Genomic DNA, 12045 nt, shown 5'->3' on the forward strand with positions numbered 1-12045 from the left:
ATAAATTAACCCTCAAACAAGATCTCTTAAAGGAATCTATTGCAACAAAACAGATTGTTTTCACAAGAAATAAGTGAAAAATGTCAAACTTCATTATGCACTATTATAAACTACTATAACTTACAACATTGCTATGGAATTTGATAATAATGGAAGTAATTTGATAGCGAACACCTGAAGATACTTGTTTCTATTGTAGAGCATAAATTTTACCTTTAAATTTTCATGCTGAAATTGTATATGATTTTATGCATCCAGTTCAAAAAATTTTACTTCAGCCTGCGTAAGACTATAACGTGTAAAATGATGACGACAAATATATTTTAGCCGCGCCATGGGAAAACCAACATAGTGGGTTTGCGACCAGCATGGATCCAGACCAGCCTGCGCATCTGCGCATTTTGGTCAAGATCCATGCTGTTCGCTAACGGTTTCTCTAATTGCTATAGGTTTGAAAGCAAACAGCATGGATCCTGACCAGACTGCGCGGATGCGCAGGCTGGTCTGGATCCATGCTGGTCGCAAACCCACTATGTTGGCTTTCCCATGGCACGGCTCATATTTTGTCATACTGATAAAACTGTTGTACCTTTCTCAGACGTACGCATCATTCAGTCATTTATGAAAGTGTCACAGAAATGTTTTCGACGTAAAGATGAAATGAACAAAAGAATTTTCTGCAAGTTCAAATGGTAATTGTGATGTTGAGACTTTGCAACACTGTATGTGAGACGTTGTCACATAATCTCTATTATCGTTGCGGCCTTGCAACATTTATATAGCTTACATAAGTGTATTTGTAACTAGTTCGTTGTATCTTCCAAAATGCTGCAAGTAGCTAATATAAGTTCCACACATCAAACTCATCTTTTAAGTTATGAAAACGTAGAATCAATTGTTTATTGCACAAAATAAATGAATCAACAAGGTCATTCGGAGCGACACCGTAACTTCATCGTTGAGATATGTCACATTAAATCGATGAGACTTGACTTACGTTGGAACGTAGTTCTCCCGGAGTGTATATAGCGTATAATACTAGTACTAATTCAACATTTGAGCGAAATTCAGAAATAATCTCAACACTGTTTTACTAATTAAAAATTAAATATTTAATCACGTATCGAAGCACATGGTAAGTTACTGTAGCTCTTTACGACGTACTAATTCAAATTCCGTGTTTAAATTTGATTTAGCAATTACAATGAAAATGAATAGTAATAACATTATCTCACCGCGTTTGTCGGATTATGGGAAAATGGCTACCTAAAGGGAAGTGTGGTATTGAAAGGCCGCCTTTAATAATTTTGCCGAACCCAACGAAACTAAATGATGATGAAAAGGCAACAGCAATTATCAAAAACCGATTTGTAAAGATATCCGCTGTACCAATACACTGTTTTTCACAGCTTTATTTTTCTTGTGCATAATTTCTATATGTATAGAATCAAAGCAATTACTGATAAAGAGAATAGAGATAAATATTAGATCACTCTGTTATTGACCATCCCTTGGTGAACTGTGTTTGTTTGCGGTAAGAAAAAATCGCGGTGTTTAGACTTCGCCCTGTCAGTGTTGTCAATCTGTCAAAAATAAGAACATTGAAAATAGGGTCTAGAAATTCGACCTTGCGGCATGCTTAAATGTATTTCAGGCACAATAAATTCATCTAACTTTCGTTGGCCTGTGGCCACCACTTTAAAATTTTGCTACACCGTGAAGACAAAATGCACCTACTTTGGCATGCAGATTTCATCCGACTCCATCCTTTGTAGGTTTGAACAGCAGATATTCCGAGATGTATTTTCTCATAAAGATTTTTTCGTCTCCTTCCATCTGCAAGCAAAACAAAACGATTTTATTCCTTAGAAATACCTTCGACCGTTAAACGCCATGTCTCCAGCCTTAATGAGTAGCTTAAACTCACGTGACCTTTTTCTCCGAAAATGCAGTCTAAAATTAGAATCGGGTTTCCAGAAAAAAGACGAGAGATGGTGAATGAGAGGGTCATTTCAAATCAATGTTTTAAATCTATTTCTGATCGCAGAAAAGTGTAAATGAATGGTCTCATTTAAAAGCCAATACTTATATCCTTGTGGTATTTTATTGTTATTTTATTTTAAATTTTGAGCCTTTGTTTCAACGGCACGACCATTGCGTTGTTTACAGTGGTCTGTCATTTTTTGTGCTAAAAATAACATCGTTTCCGAATTTTGTTTATTTTTGACAAATTAATATCAAAACAAGAAATGGTATATCTGTCGAATGACAACATGAATTTTTATTGACAATTGAATAAGATAGTTACCTTTCAAAATAACTTATTTTCGCGAGCATTTCACACGAATTTCGACAATATTACGTGGTAAAAACTATGCTAAACAAAATGTTCCAGAAGAAAATCTTTGCATGTAATCAATACGCTAGGGAACTGGCTTTATTGTCCTAGATGAGATATTTTTCCATCCATGCAATAGAAAACTAGGATGTCTGAAATTTGCAAGATTGAACAATGGCGCACATTGTTTTACTGACACTACAGATTGTCACTTTAGACCTAAAATCATATATTTCTACATTTTTGTAAATTAAAGTAAATTCACAGCACAGCAAGGAAGGGTTTAGCTGTCGAATGAGACCAGCAACATGAATTGCCACTGAAAATTGAATAAGACAGAAACTTTTCAAAATCACTCATTTTCACGAGCATTTTATACGAATTTCGACAATATTTCATGGTAAAAAACTTGCTAAACAAAATGTTCCAGAATAAAATCTTTGCATTTAATCAAAACGCTATGGAACTGACTTTCATTTCCTCGAAGAAATATATTTTTAAACCATGCGTTAGGAAAATATAACGTCTAAAAGTTTGTCAGAAGTTGCGTTATTTCTACGCACATGACGTTGTGTGAAAAAGTCAAAATAAAGTGTTTATTTTTCCACTACAAAGTTATCAAACTAAAACTAGTGGTTTTCGCTACCCTAAAAAACACTAAAATTTTCATTTTGTTACTTCCAAATCCTTGGAATAATTGCATAAAGCTCCTAAAACCGAGAGACCTTTTTACTTTCGTTTTTTACAATGTAGTTAAACCAACGAAACCTTGTGTAATTTACAGAATTTTGAACATGTGTAATAATTGAAATAAGGCGTTTTGCATCACAAATGTGCAAAACGTTTAAGATCATAACGCAACAGTATTTGGCTGCAAAAATGCATGTTTCAGAGAATATTAATTGTTTTATCGAGAGTCAAGTGTTACAAGTACATTGTTTATGGCTTGCAATACAAAATCAAAGCTGTCTCATGTAACTGATAAAGCTTTGAACCTGTACAGTTGTTGAAATGGGTTGTTTCGCGATAAATTGGCACAATGTAGAATATATTTATAGCTCTGGATCTTGTTTGTGAATCAGAGCAGAAGCAGATTTCAAATTATAATTGTGTTAGAGAGACAGTAAAAATTTTCAATATCTTAACTTAATGTTCAAATCGCAATTTGTGATTGAAACAATGGAAAATTCATTGTTGATACAGTATATAGTTGTGCGTCAAAACAGGCACCGCTTTAACTGTGTGTATGGAAATCTAAGAACATATAACAGATCTTCTACCAGCAGCAAACATTCGTTTTCGAGTTCATTGCATAGTGCTTAACATAATTAAGAATCATTCAACGAATGATTATTATGCATTGGTCATTCAGTAAATACAATCACTTCACGTAGAAAAAAATATTTATACTTATAATCACTGTACATTCAAGTTACAGCGGGATGTTAGTGCGTATTACCACTGGTGGTTTTCTCGTCAACAAATACAAATAACAATTAAAATTGCCAGACCTTCAATGTTACTAACGGTAGACACACGCCGATCAAGACTTCTGCTGGAAAGAGAACGAGCAGTTAAAGGAAAACTCTGGGACACCGCCTTAAAATGTCAAGTCACAATACACGACTGTGTCTTGTCATTGTAGATGTCAACAAAGGCGATGCCCAACAATATTCATTCGATAGTAATTCAGTGCATTTTTTTGTCTTCACATCAACATTGCACTCCAATTCTATTGATGCCGTTTTCTTCCCTCTGCTGTTACTGAGCTGATGTGATTAAACACGAGCATATTGCCACTAGTGAATGTCTTTTTTCTGCAGCAACCACAGCAGCAACGTCAAGTACAAATACAAATCAGAGTCAGAAGTCACTGTCTTACAGCATCATTTTCATTTTGTTTGTTTTGAAGTACGAGCATTTCTATTCTAGACTGCCTCCCTTCACCATGTTCTTATTATTGTCATGGAAGTCATAGCGCTGTCCATAACTTCTTCAAGAGTCGCAAGTGTGCATGAAATTGAACGAACAGCCATAAAAATACCCCCATTATTTAGGGCGTTTTTTTTGTTCAGTCCTTTTCTCATCATTTCCCGCACAAAAATATATTTTCAACAACATATCTGTATACATAAACATGCATTTCAATTCACATTTATTCTAAAACCTATTTTAGTTTGCTTTAATGCGAATTTTTCTTATTTGGTCCCATGTTTGATGAATACTTTGACGAGTTTATCAAGCTTTTGAAGTAACACAACTTTAGCTATTAATAATAAGGGAGGAATTGTAGCTCCCTGCAGTACCATTCGAATGAAAGGAAAAAGAAAATAGCGAGATGACAGACTATTTGGAATAGTATCTTTGGCGTCACAATCGATGAAAAATGTGTTTACAGCCCAATAGTACAAAGCATATATAATATTGTTGGAATTGTCACACAAAACAGTTATTTTGACAAGGCCGCGGTAATGTAAAGTATTTTGAAAGGGGGTAACTCATCCCAAGACACTTCTTTAATGATGCATTAATTAAATGAACATTTACGTATGATGTCTAAAAAGTCCGGGATTTCACTGCTGTTATTTTGCTAATATTGTTATTTTGCTAATATTAGAGATACTTTCTAAATAAGATTATGACTTTAGGAATATTGCACAACAGTATTAGTTAGTGTTTGTAAGTAGCAATAAATGGGTGAATCTATAGTACATGTTACAACCTTTTCAAAACAAAATAAAAAACAATCTTTGACAAAACACTAACAGGTGTTGCAGAACGATTTTACTGAACAAGCACTGTATAACATATTTTTGTTTTTTCCGACATCTTGAATAGAATTTGTTCGTGCAATTAGCAGCTATGGCTTAAACTATTTTATTGAATTTTCGTATGACAATAAGAATATAATTGTCTAAGCGTATGACAAATGATTCCCAGGGAATGCTAAGGATACTGGCAAAATGCCAAGTGTTGCATATGTTGCAAGATGTTGCACTACCTAGGCAGTGGTTTTAAATTATGAGAGGGTATCTCTTGAGACTAATAAGGAATTAATGTATGTTTTTATTTTTACTGATGCATTCACGTTTCGTGTGTACATTGCTTCTCAAGAACAGACCAAACATGCATGTATGCGACGTTCGCCTTTACGATTTGCTTGAGAGGTACAGGCGCAGTGGAAGATATACTACTGTTTAAATGTAGGATCTATTTTTAGAAACGGTCTCAAAGATACATACCCTCTAGTCTTTTCTGTCCTGTTTTCCCATCCCATTTTCCCGTTTTTCGATACTACACTCTACATTTTATATATATATAAAGAATATAGTCGTGGTTCTATAAACTGGAAAACGGGACGGACGGAAAAACGGGACGGGAACACTGAAAGAGAGAGGGGAATATATGAACGGAGGCCCGCTTTATAAGCCAGACAAAGCATGCATGTATGCGGCGTTCGTATCTACGTTTTGTTTGCGAAGTACACGTACAGTTGAAGATATACCACTGTTTCAATGTAGGATCTATTTGTAGAAACGGGGTCTCAGACACACACCCCTTTCCTTTACTTATTCCCGTCCCATTTTTTGTTTCGTGATATTTTCCCGTTTTTCGATACTACACTCTTCCTTATAATATATATAGTCATGTCTCCAAAAACGGAAAAGCCGGACGGGAACACAGTAAGAGAGAGGGGTATATGTATGGAGATGATTTTTTTTTTTTATTTGATTTTTTTGATTTGATTTCTTACACAAGATAGAGGCAAATGTTTATGATTTCGTTTTCTTTATTGACAATTGAACATTACAACTTACATACAAAATGATGTTTCTGCATACTCAGCATTCCATCTCTGTCTAGTCACTTCGAGTTATGTTTTAAAATCCATTCTTGTATTTCGTTCTCTTCATCACTATCATCTGCTTATGACGGTCCTCTGCTATGCACAAAACTCAAATATTCTTCTTCTTGTTGCACAAATGTCCTCTTTTGATGTGTTTAACTCATAGTCCATATTGTCATAAGCATAAAAGTATGTCTTCATAGAGCTTGAACGCACTCATCACGAGTTTTGATTGCAAGGAATAATATCTGACGAGATTATTTAAGTACCTATCTTTCAGTTTTCTCTTTCGTCATCTGTTAAGGCTATGTGCAACTTGGATTCGAGATATCATCGTATTTTTGATATAGGTTTGGCGTGTCCCAACGCAAGTCGTTAAAATCCGCGGTGTCATCGTGTTCATGAAATTGGTCATCTACCGACATACATACGGCTCCGTGTAAAACTTCTGGTACTCGTTCACTCAAAAAGGTGTCTATTAGACAGAGTGATGAGATGCATTTCCACTCGTGAATAGCTTCAACTGGGCAAATGATATGTTCGAAGAATGATCAAACTCGTTCAAGATCAGAAATTGCGCATCGGAATTCAAATCGGAAAAGTTTTTCAAATACGTGACTTTGCAAGTATTGATATCCTCTGTCACCGATGTCATGAAGACACTCTTGCCATAACCTGGCTTAACAGCATATAGGAAATTGTGTTTCTTCTTTATATCGACGACCTGTCTCATTATATCGTCAGTGTTTTGTTCCGTGTTGCATACAGGACGTAAAGGATGTTCGAGTTAGCGTCAACAGACGGTCTTGTACCACTGCCTAAATTGATAAACAGTGTTAGGAGGCAACCAAAATGATAATGGCTCTTTGTGAGTCTGGTCCTTGGGTATCTATCAATGACAAATCAAGCAAGCAGATCATCTTTTCTAATCGTGAAAAGAACGAACAGGCATGATATGTCTCAATTAAACAAGATCGTACGTTCTTTAAAATCACATGTAGTGTCTCATATATATCTCAGTCAAGCAAGCACATCATCTTCGCTAACTGTAAAAACAGCAAGCACATCATCTTCTCTAATTTCAAAAAACAGTCTAGTAGAACCTGAGCTGAACCTTGTAATGAGGTACATACACGGTTTTTTGTTTGCAGTTTCCTGTTCTTTATGGTTTAGTGTATGAAAATCTGGCGGAGGACATCTTGTCATCTTTGGGGAAAGTTTTTAGCGTAACGTCCAACTGTAAAATGGCTGAACACCAAACACGCGGTGTGTCTTAAAACAGTCGATTCATAACCTCTTTTCATAAAACGTTTAATGACTTTACTAAATACAATTGGAAAATTGCCATGACCAAAAATCTTACAAAGTTTGTAAACTAAATCCCCATAAAAAGTTTGTGTTGATATACCTTCCCGCATAAGTGTCTTTAAATTGCTATTATTTTTCAAAATTAAATCTGAATGACGATAGTATATTTTGGAAAAGGATTTACGTAATTTGCAATTACGGTAGCTCTGTTGAAGAAGCTTATTTGTAATATATATGTTACGTTCATTGAAATCCTCAACATGACTACAGGCTCTTTCAAACCGAATTATCTGAGAAGTATATACCTAATAAGATGTAGCCTGGGGTACATCCCCATCCAATGGGAGAAAATGTACAATGCTGAAATTAAAATCATCCATCTTGTCATCAATTTTGGTATGTATAAAATTGTCGTAAATAGAGAGATGTAAATCTGGAAATGAAGCAGTATTATCCGAGTTGTTACTCTTATTTAACTGCAGCTGCCTGGGATAAATATTTTCCACAAACTGATAAAAAAAAACGGATTATCCAGATTGTCAAGTTATTTCAGAATCCCTTAATGCATAAAGAAGTTATGGCACGGACACGAAAGACACACCCTTTTTCACCTTTAAGTGTCACTTTAAAAAGAAAAGGAAATGAATAAGACGGACATTAACTACATAAAGCCGATATTTGTTTGTCAACTTTGAGATAGGTAGGTGTAATAGTATTAAAGTAATTGCACGACACAATATAAGGACACATATACAAACAGACTGAACAGACGTATAAACTATCCTCTTTCAACTTTTGTTTGCGGGTTATAATTATGAAGGAATAGTACATGAGCTTAGGAAACGCCGATATTTTATACGTAAGTCAGTCGCAAACAGGCATACAGTCTTTTTCTGAAAGTTGCAAGCACTTTTGCAGTACTAATGCAAGCATGCATAAAGTCAGGTAGTCACTACGAATCTTCTTTCATTGACGGTTATAAACAAATTGGAGATTTTAGCATATTATTTTTTTATATGTTACCAACATAGTATTGTTTCTTTATCCATGAAACAGTTGATATGTAGGTCATTGTTCAAGCAAGAAAGTGTATACTTTTGACGCCGAAAATGTACAATTTATGGACAAAATCAGTGATTAGTCGAGTTGCTTTTTTTGCCATAATTCTACCTGTAAGCAGACTAACACATTATATACATATCATATCTTCAGCTTCAAATAGAATATAGATATACATACCTTCAAAGCAAATCAGTCACTTTAAAATGCTGTTTTTGAACATTTAGCTGTCAGTTTACTGTTTTGATCTCTCGCAAGAGGAAGAGGGGGATCACTGTCGTTAATAGGGTGTGAAGAGTATATAGAAAAAAACTTTTTCAATATTTTTTTTTTTTTCGTTTCATGATTAAAATAGTGTTCCTTTACCTTTTTTGAGGGGGCGGCACCCATATGAGCACCAAGACTGGACAGGCACCTGCGGCTTTCTTGTCCTAAAAGAGATATTTTTTTTTTGCATCCACGCAATAGAAAACAACGATATCTGGAAGTTGCAACATTGTACAATGGTGCATACTGTTATACTGACAATTCAGTTTGTCACTTTTGAGCTAAAAATCATACATGTCTTCATTTTTGAAATGGTAACTTTACATCAAAACAAAAAAGGGTATAGCTGTCAAATAAGACTAACAACATGAATTTTCATTGGGACTTGAATAAGATATTCACATTCTAAAATCACTCATTTTCGCGAACATGTCACACGAATTTCGACAATTTTTCATGGTGTAAAATTTGCTAAACAAAATGTTACAGAATAAATTTTTGCATGTAATCAATACGGTAAGGAACTGGCTTTCCTTTCCTAAAAGAAACATTTGTTTCCATCCATGCGTTAGCAAAATATAACGTCTCAAAGTTTGACAGAAATTGCGTCATTCTACACACATGCCGTTGCCTGAAAATGTAAAAATAAAGTATCTATTTCCACTACAAACCTATCAAACTAAAACTAGTGGTATTCTCTACCACAAAATAGACTAACTGTTTCATTTTTTTTATTTCGAAATCCTTCAAATCATCCCAGAAAGGTCCTAAAACAGACAAAACGTTTTACTTTCGTTTCCTCCAATGCAGTTGTGACTGTAACGCACTGTCTGTACACTGTAAAATGATTCTGATTGTCAAAGATCTACTTGTTTCGCAGACTTCTCTGTTTTACTGTTATTATTAATCCAACAAAACCTTGTGTAATTTAAAGAATTTTGAACATCTGAGATGAAATGAGGTGTTTTGCATCACAAATGTGCACAACGCTTTAGATCATAATACAACTATATTTGGCTACAAAACTTCATGTTTCAGAGAATATTAATTGTTTTATCGACCGCTAAGTGTTACAAGTACATTGTTTATGCCTTGTAGATGTATACAAAATCAAAGATATCTCATGCAAAGCATATATGAACCTGTCAGGACTACGCAGTGATTTTAAATTATGACAGGGTATTTGAGACTTATAAGGAATTAAAGTATTTTTTATGTTTTACTGATACATTCAAGTTGCATATGTTTATTGCTTCTCAAGAACAGACCAAACACGCTTGTATGCGACGTCTATACGTTTTGCTTGAGAAGTACACGCGAACATGGAGATATACTACTATTTAAAGACCCATCACGACCTAGTGACCTACTTTTTTCTCGCCCACAAAACCTTCATTAAAGTCATTCTTATAATACTGGTAATATACAGCTATACTACAAGTTTTCAGGTGGACAATTTAGGCCCTACCTGAATAAATGTGTTTTCACAACTTTATCTGCAACTTTATTTACTCAATCTTTATTTAGCATAGTTTTAAGAATATAGAAGAATACCTGTCTTACACTGTAGAAACAAAATGTGATTGAAATTCAACAAAATACACAGATTTATCTACATATTACTACATTAATTCAATAAAATGTTAATACATTAAACACATTGTCTTGGCCTTATGTATGTCACTGTAAATTGTTGTATATCTCGCCTTTTCTTATGCAAATTATGTATAATTTCCATTATGGAAATATAAAATAATACAGTTATTTTGTGGTGTCTCTTTAATGTAAGATCTATTTTTAGAAACGGGGTCTCTGCCGTTTCTTCAAATATCTTTCCTGGTTTGCCATGTTGGAAGGTTGTGTGATGGAAACGTGAGGACTGCTCTTATATATCCGTCTTGATTGAAGATTTGTAAAGAAATTATAAAATAATATCAGTCATACAAACCAATAAGGATCGTGTAAACGTGACCACTAGATATATGCTGAACGCTACTATGTTATCGAAATATTAAAACGGGTCTCCATGAACACATTCTTCTCTCTTACTGTGTCCCCGCCTCGTTTTCCCGTCCTGTCTTCCCATTTTTCGAGACAAGATAATAGTCTATATATAGGATATTTATAGGTATAGTCTAGTATACAAAAAACAGGAACACGGGACGGGAAATACTAAAGGAGAGACGCATTTGTAAAGAGCACCGTTTTAACAAATAGGCTCACATGCATACGTTCAAATAGGAGTATCTGTTGTCTATTGATCTTATAGTGGATTTGTTCGCATTATATGAACTTGTACGTTAACTATTTTACTTCAAGCATATACGAGGACGCCGGCTTAGCTCTGTAATTAGAGCGTTGGTCTACGGATCGCGGGTCTTGAGTTCGATCCTCGGGCTGGACGTATGCTCTCCGTGACTATTTGATAAACGATATTGTGTCTGAAATCAATAGTCCTCCTCCTCTGATTCATGTGGGGAAGTTGGCAATTACTTGCGGAGGACATGTTAGTACTTGTACAGAATCCAGGAACACTGCTTAGATTAACTGCCCGCAGTTACTGATCATTTGATCTCAGAACATAAAGATGGACACATCTGACCAACTGGATAATATCAAATGCAGTGATAAATTTAGTTTTTTGTCATATGACAATTTGCTCTAAGAGAAGGCCAATAATCAATTGATTGCAAAGTTCATGAATGAGAATACTGACATGTCTAAACGCTTCGTTCTTATCACAAGTGATGACCATGCATTGTCTATTGAATATGTTGTGCATGCATTTAAGGAATACTTTATGACTTGCTCAGAAGATAAGGGAATCAAAGAACTGAGGATGAAACTCAACGACGTTGACGAAAACGGAGCTGACTTTCTGCTCGTGAAAAAAAGAAAACTTTCAGGAAGAAACTGGACAAAGTTTTACACGGTGCCACATTTACTTCTCGCATAGATGTACCAGTGGCTTGGCTGCTACTGCTTGTTTCAAAGTGACGAACAATGAAAGGCATGACTATTGTTTTTTTTCTTTTCGGACTCAGCGATGAATAGGCTGTGTTCCATAATGATCCAACGTTATGGGAAGAAACTCACGCCTTTGAGCTTGCATGATTTCTGGAATGAAAAGCTTTGCGTATTACGCAAATCTAAAATACGTGATATGAAGCTTGAACCTGAGACAGAGTTCAAGAATGGGTCAACCCATGTTTGAATCAGAGAAATG

At 35.0% G+C, this 12045-nt stretch overlaps 2 long non-coding RNA genes across 4 annotated transcripts in view; one reads left to right on the forward strand and one right to left on the reverse strand.

The window, feature by feature from the left end:
* Nucleotides 1–2257, reverse strand: part of LOC123566189 (uncharacterized) — a 76807-nt gene extending 74550 nt beyond the window's left edge. Inside the window, exon 1 of one of the 3 annotated variants that reach the window (XR_006689357.2) lies at nucleotides 1738–2249. This is a non-coding gene — a long non-coding RNA (uncharacterized LOC123566189). Of the gene's footprint in view, nucleotides 1–1737 lie in introns of all 3 variants that reach the window. The other 2 variants (XR_008372133.1, XR_008372134.1) reach the window with 2 other exon arrangements.
* Nucleotides 1–12045, forward strand: part of LOC123566188 (uncharacterized) — a 62185-nt gene that overhangs the window by 33069 nt on the left and 17071 nt on the right. The gene's annotated exons all lie outside the window — the stretch shown is intronic.

The sequence above is a fragment of the Mercenaria mercenaria genome, chromosome 8 (genome assembly GCF_021730395.1).
Source record: "Mercenaria mercenaria strain notata chromosome 8, MADL_Memer_1, whole genome shotgun sequence".
NCBI lineage: Eukaryota > Metazoa > Mollusca > Bivalvia > Venerida > Veneridae > Mercenaria > Mercenaria mercenaria.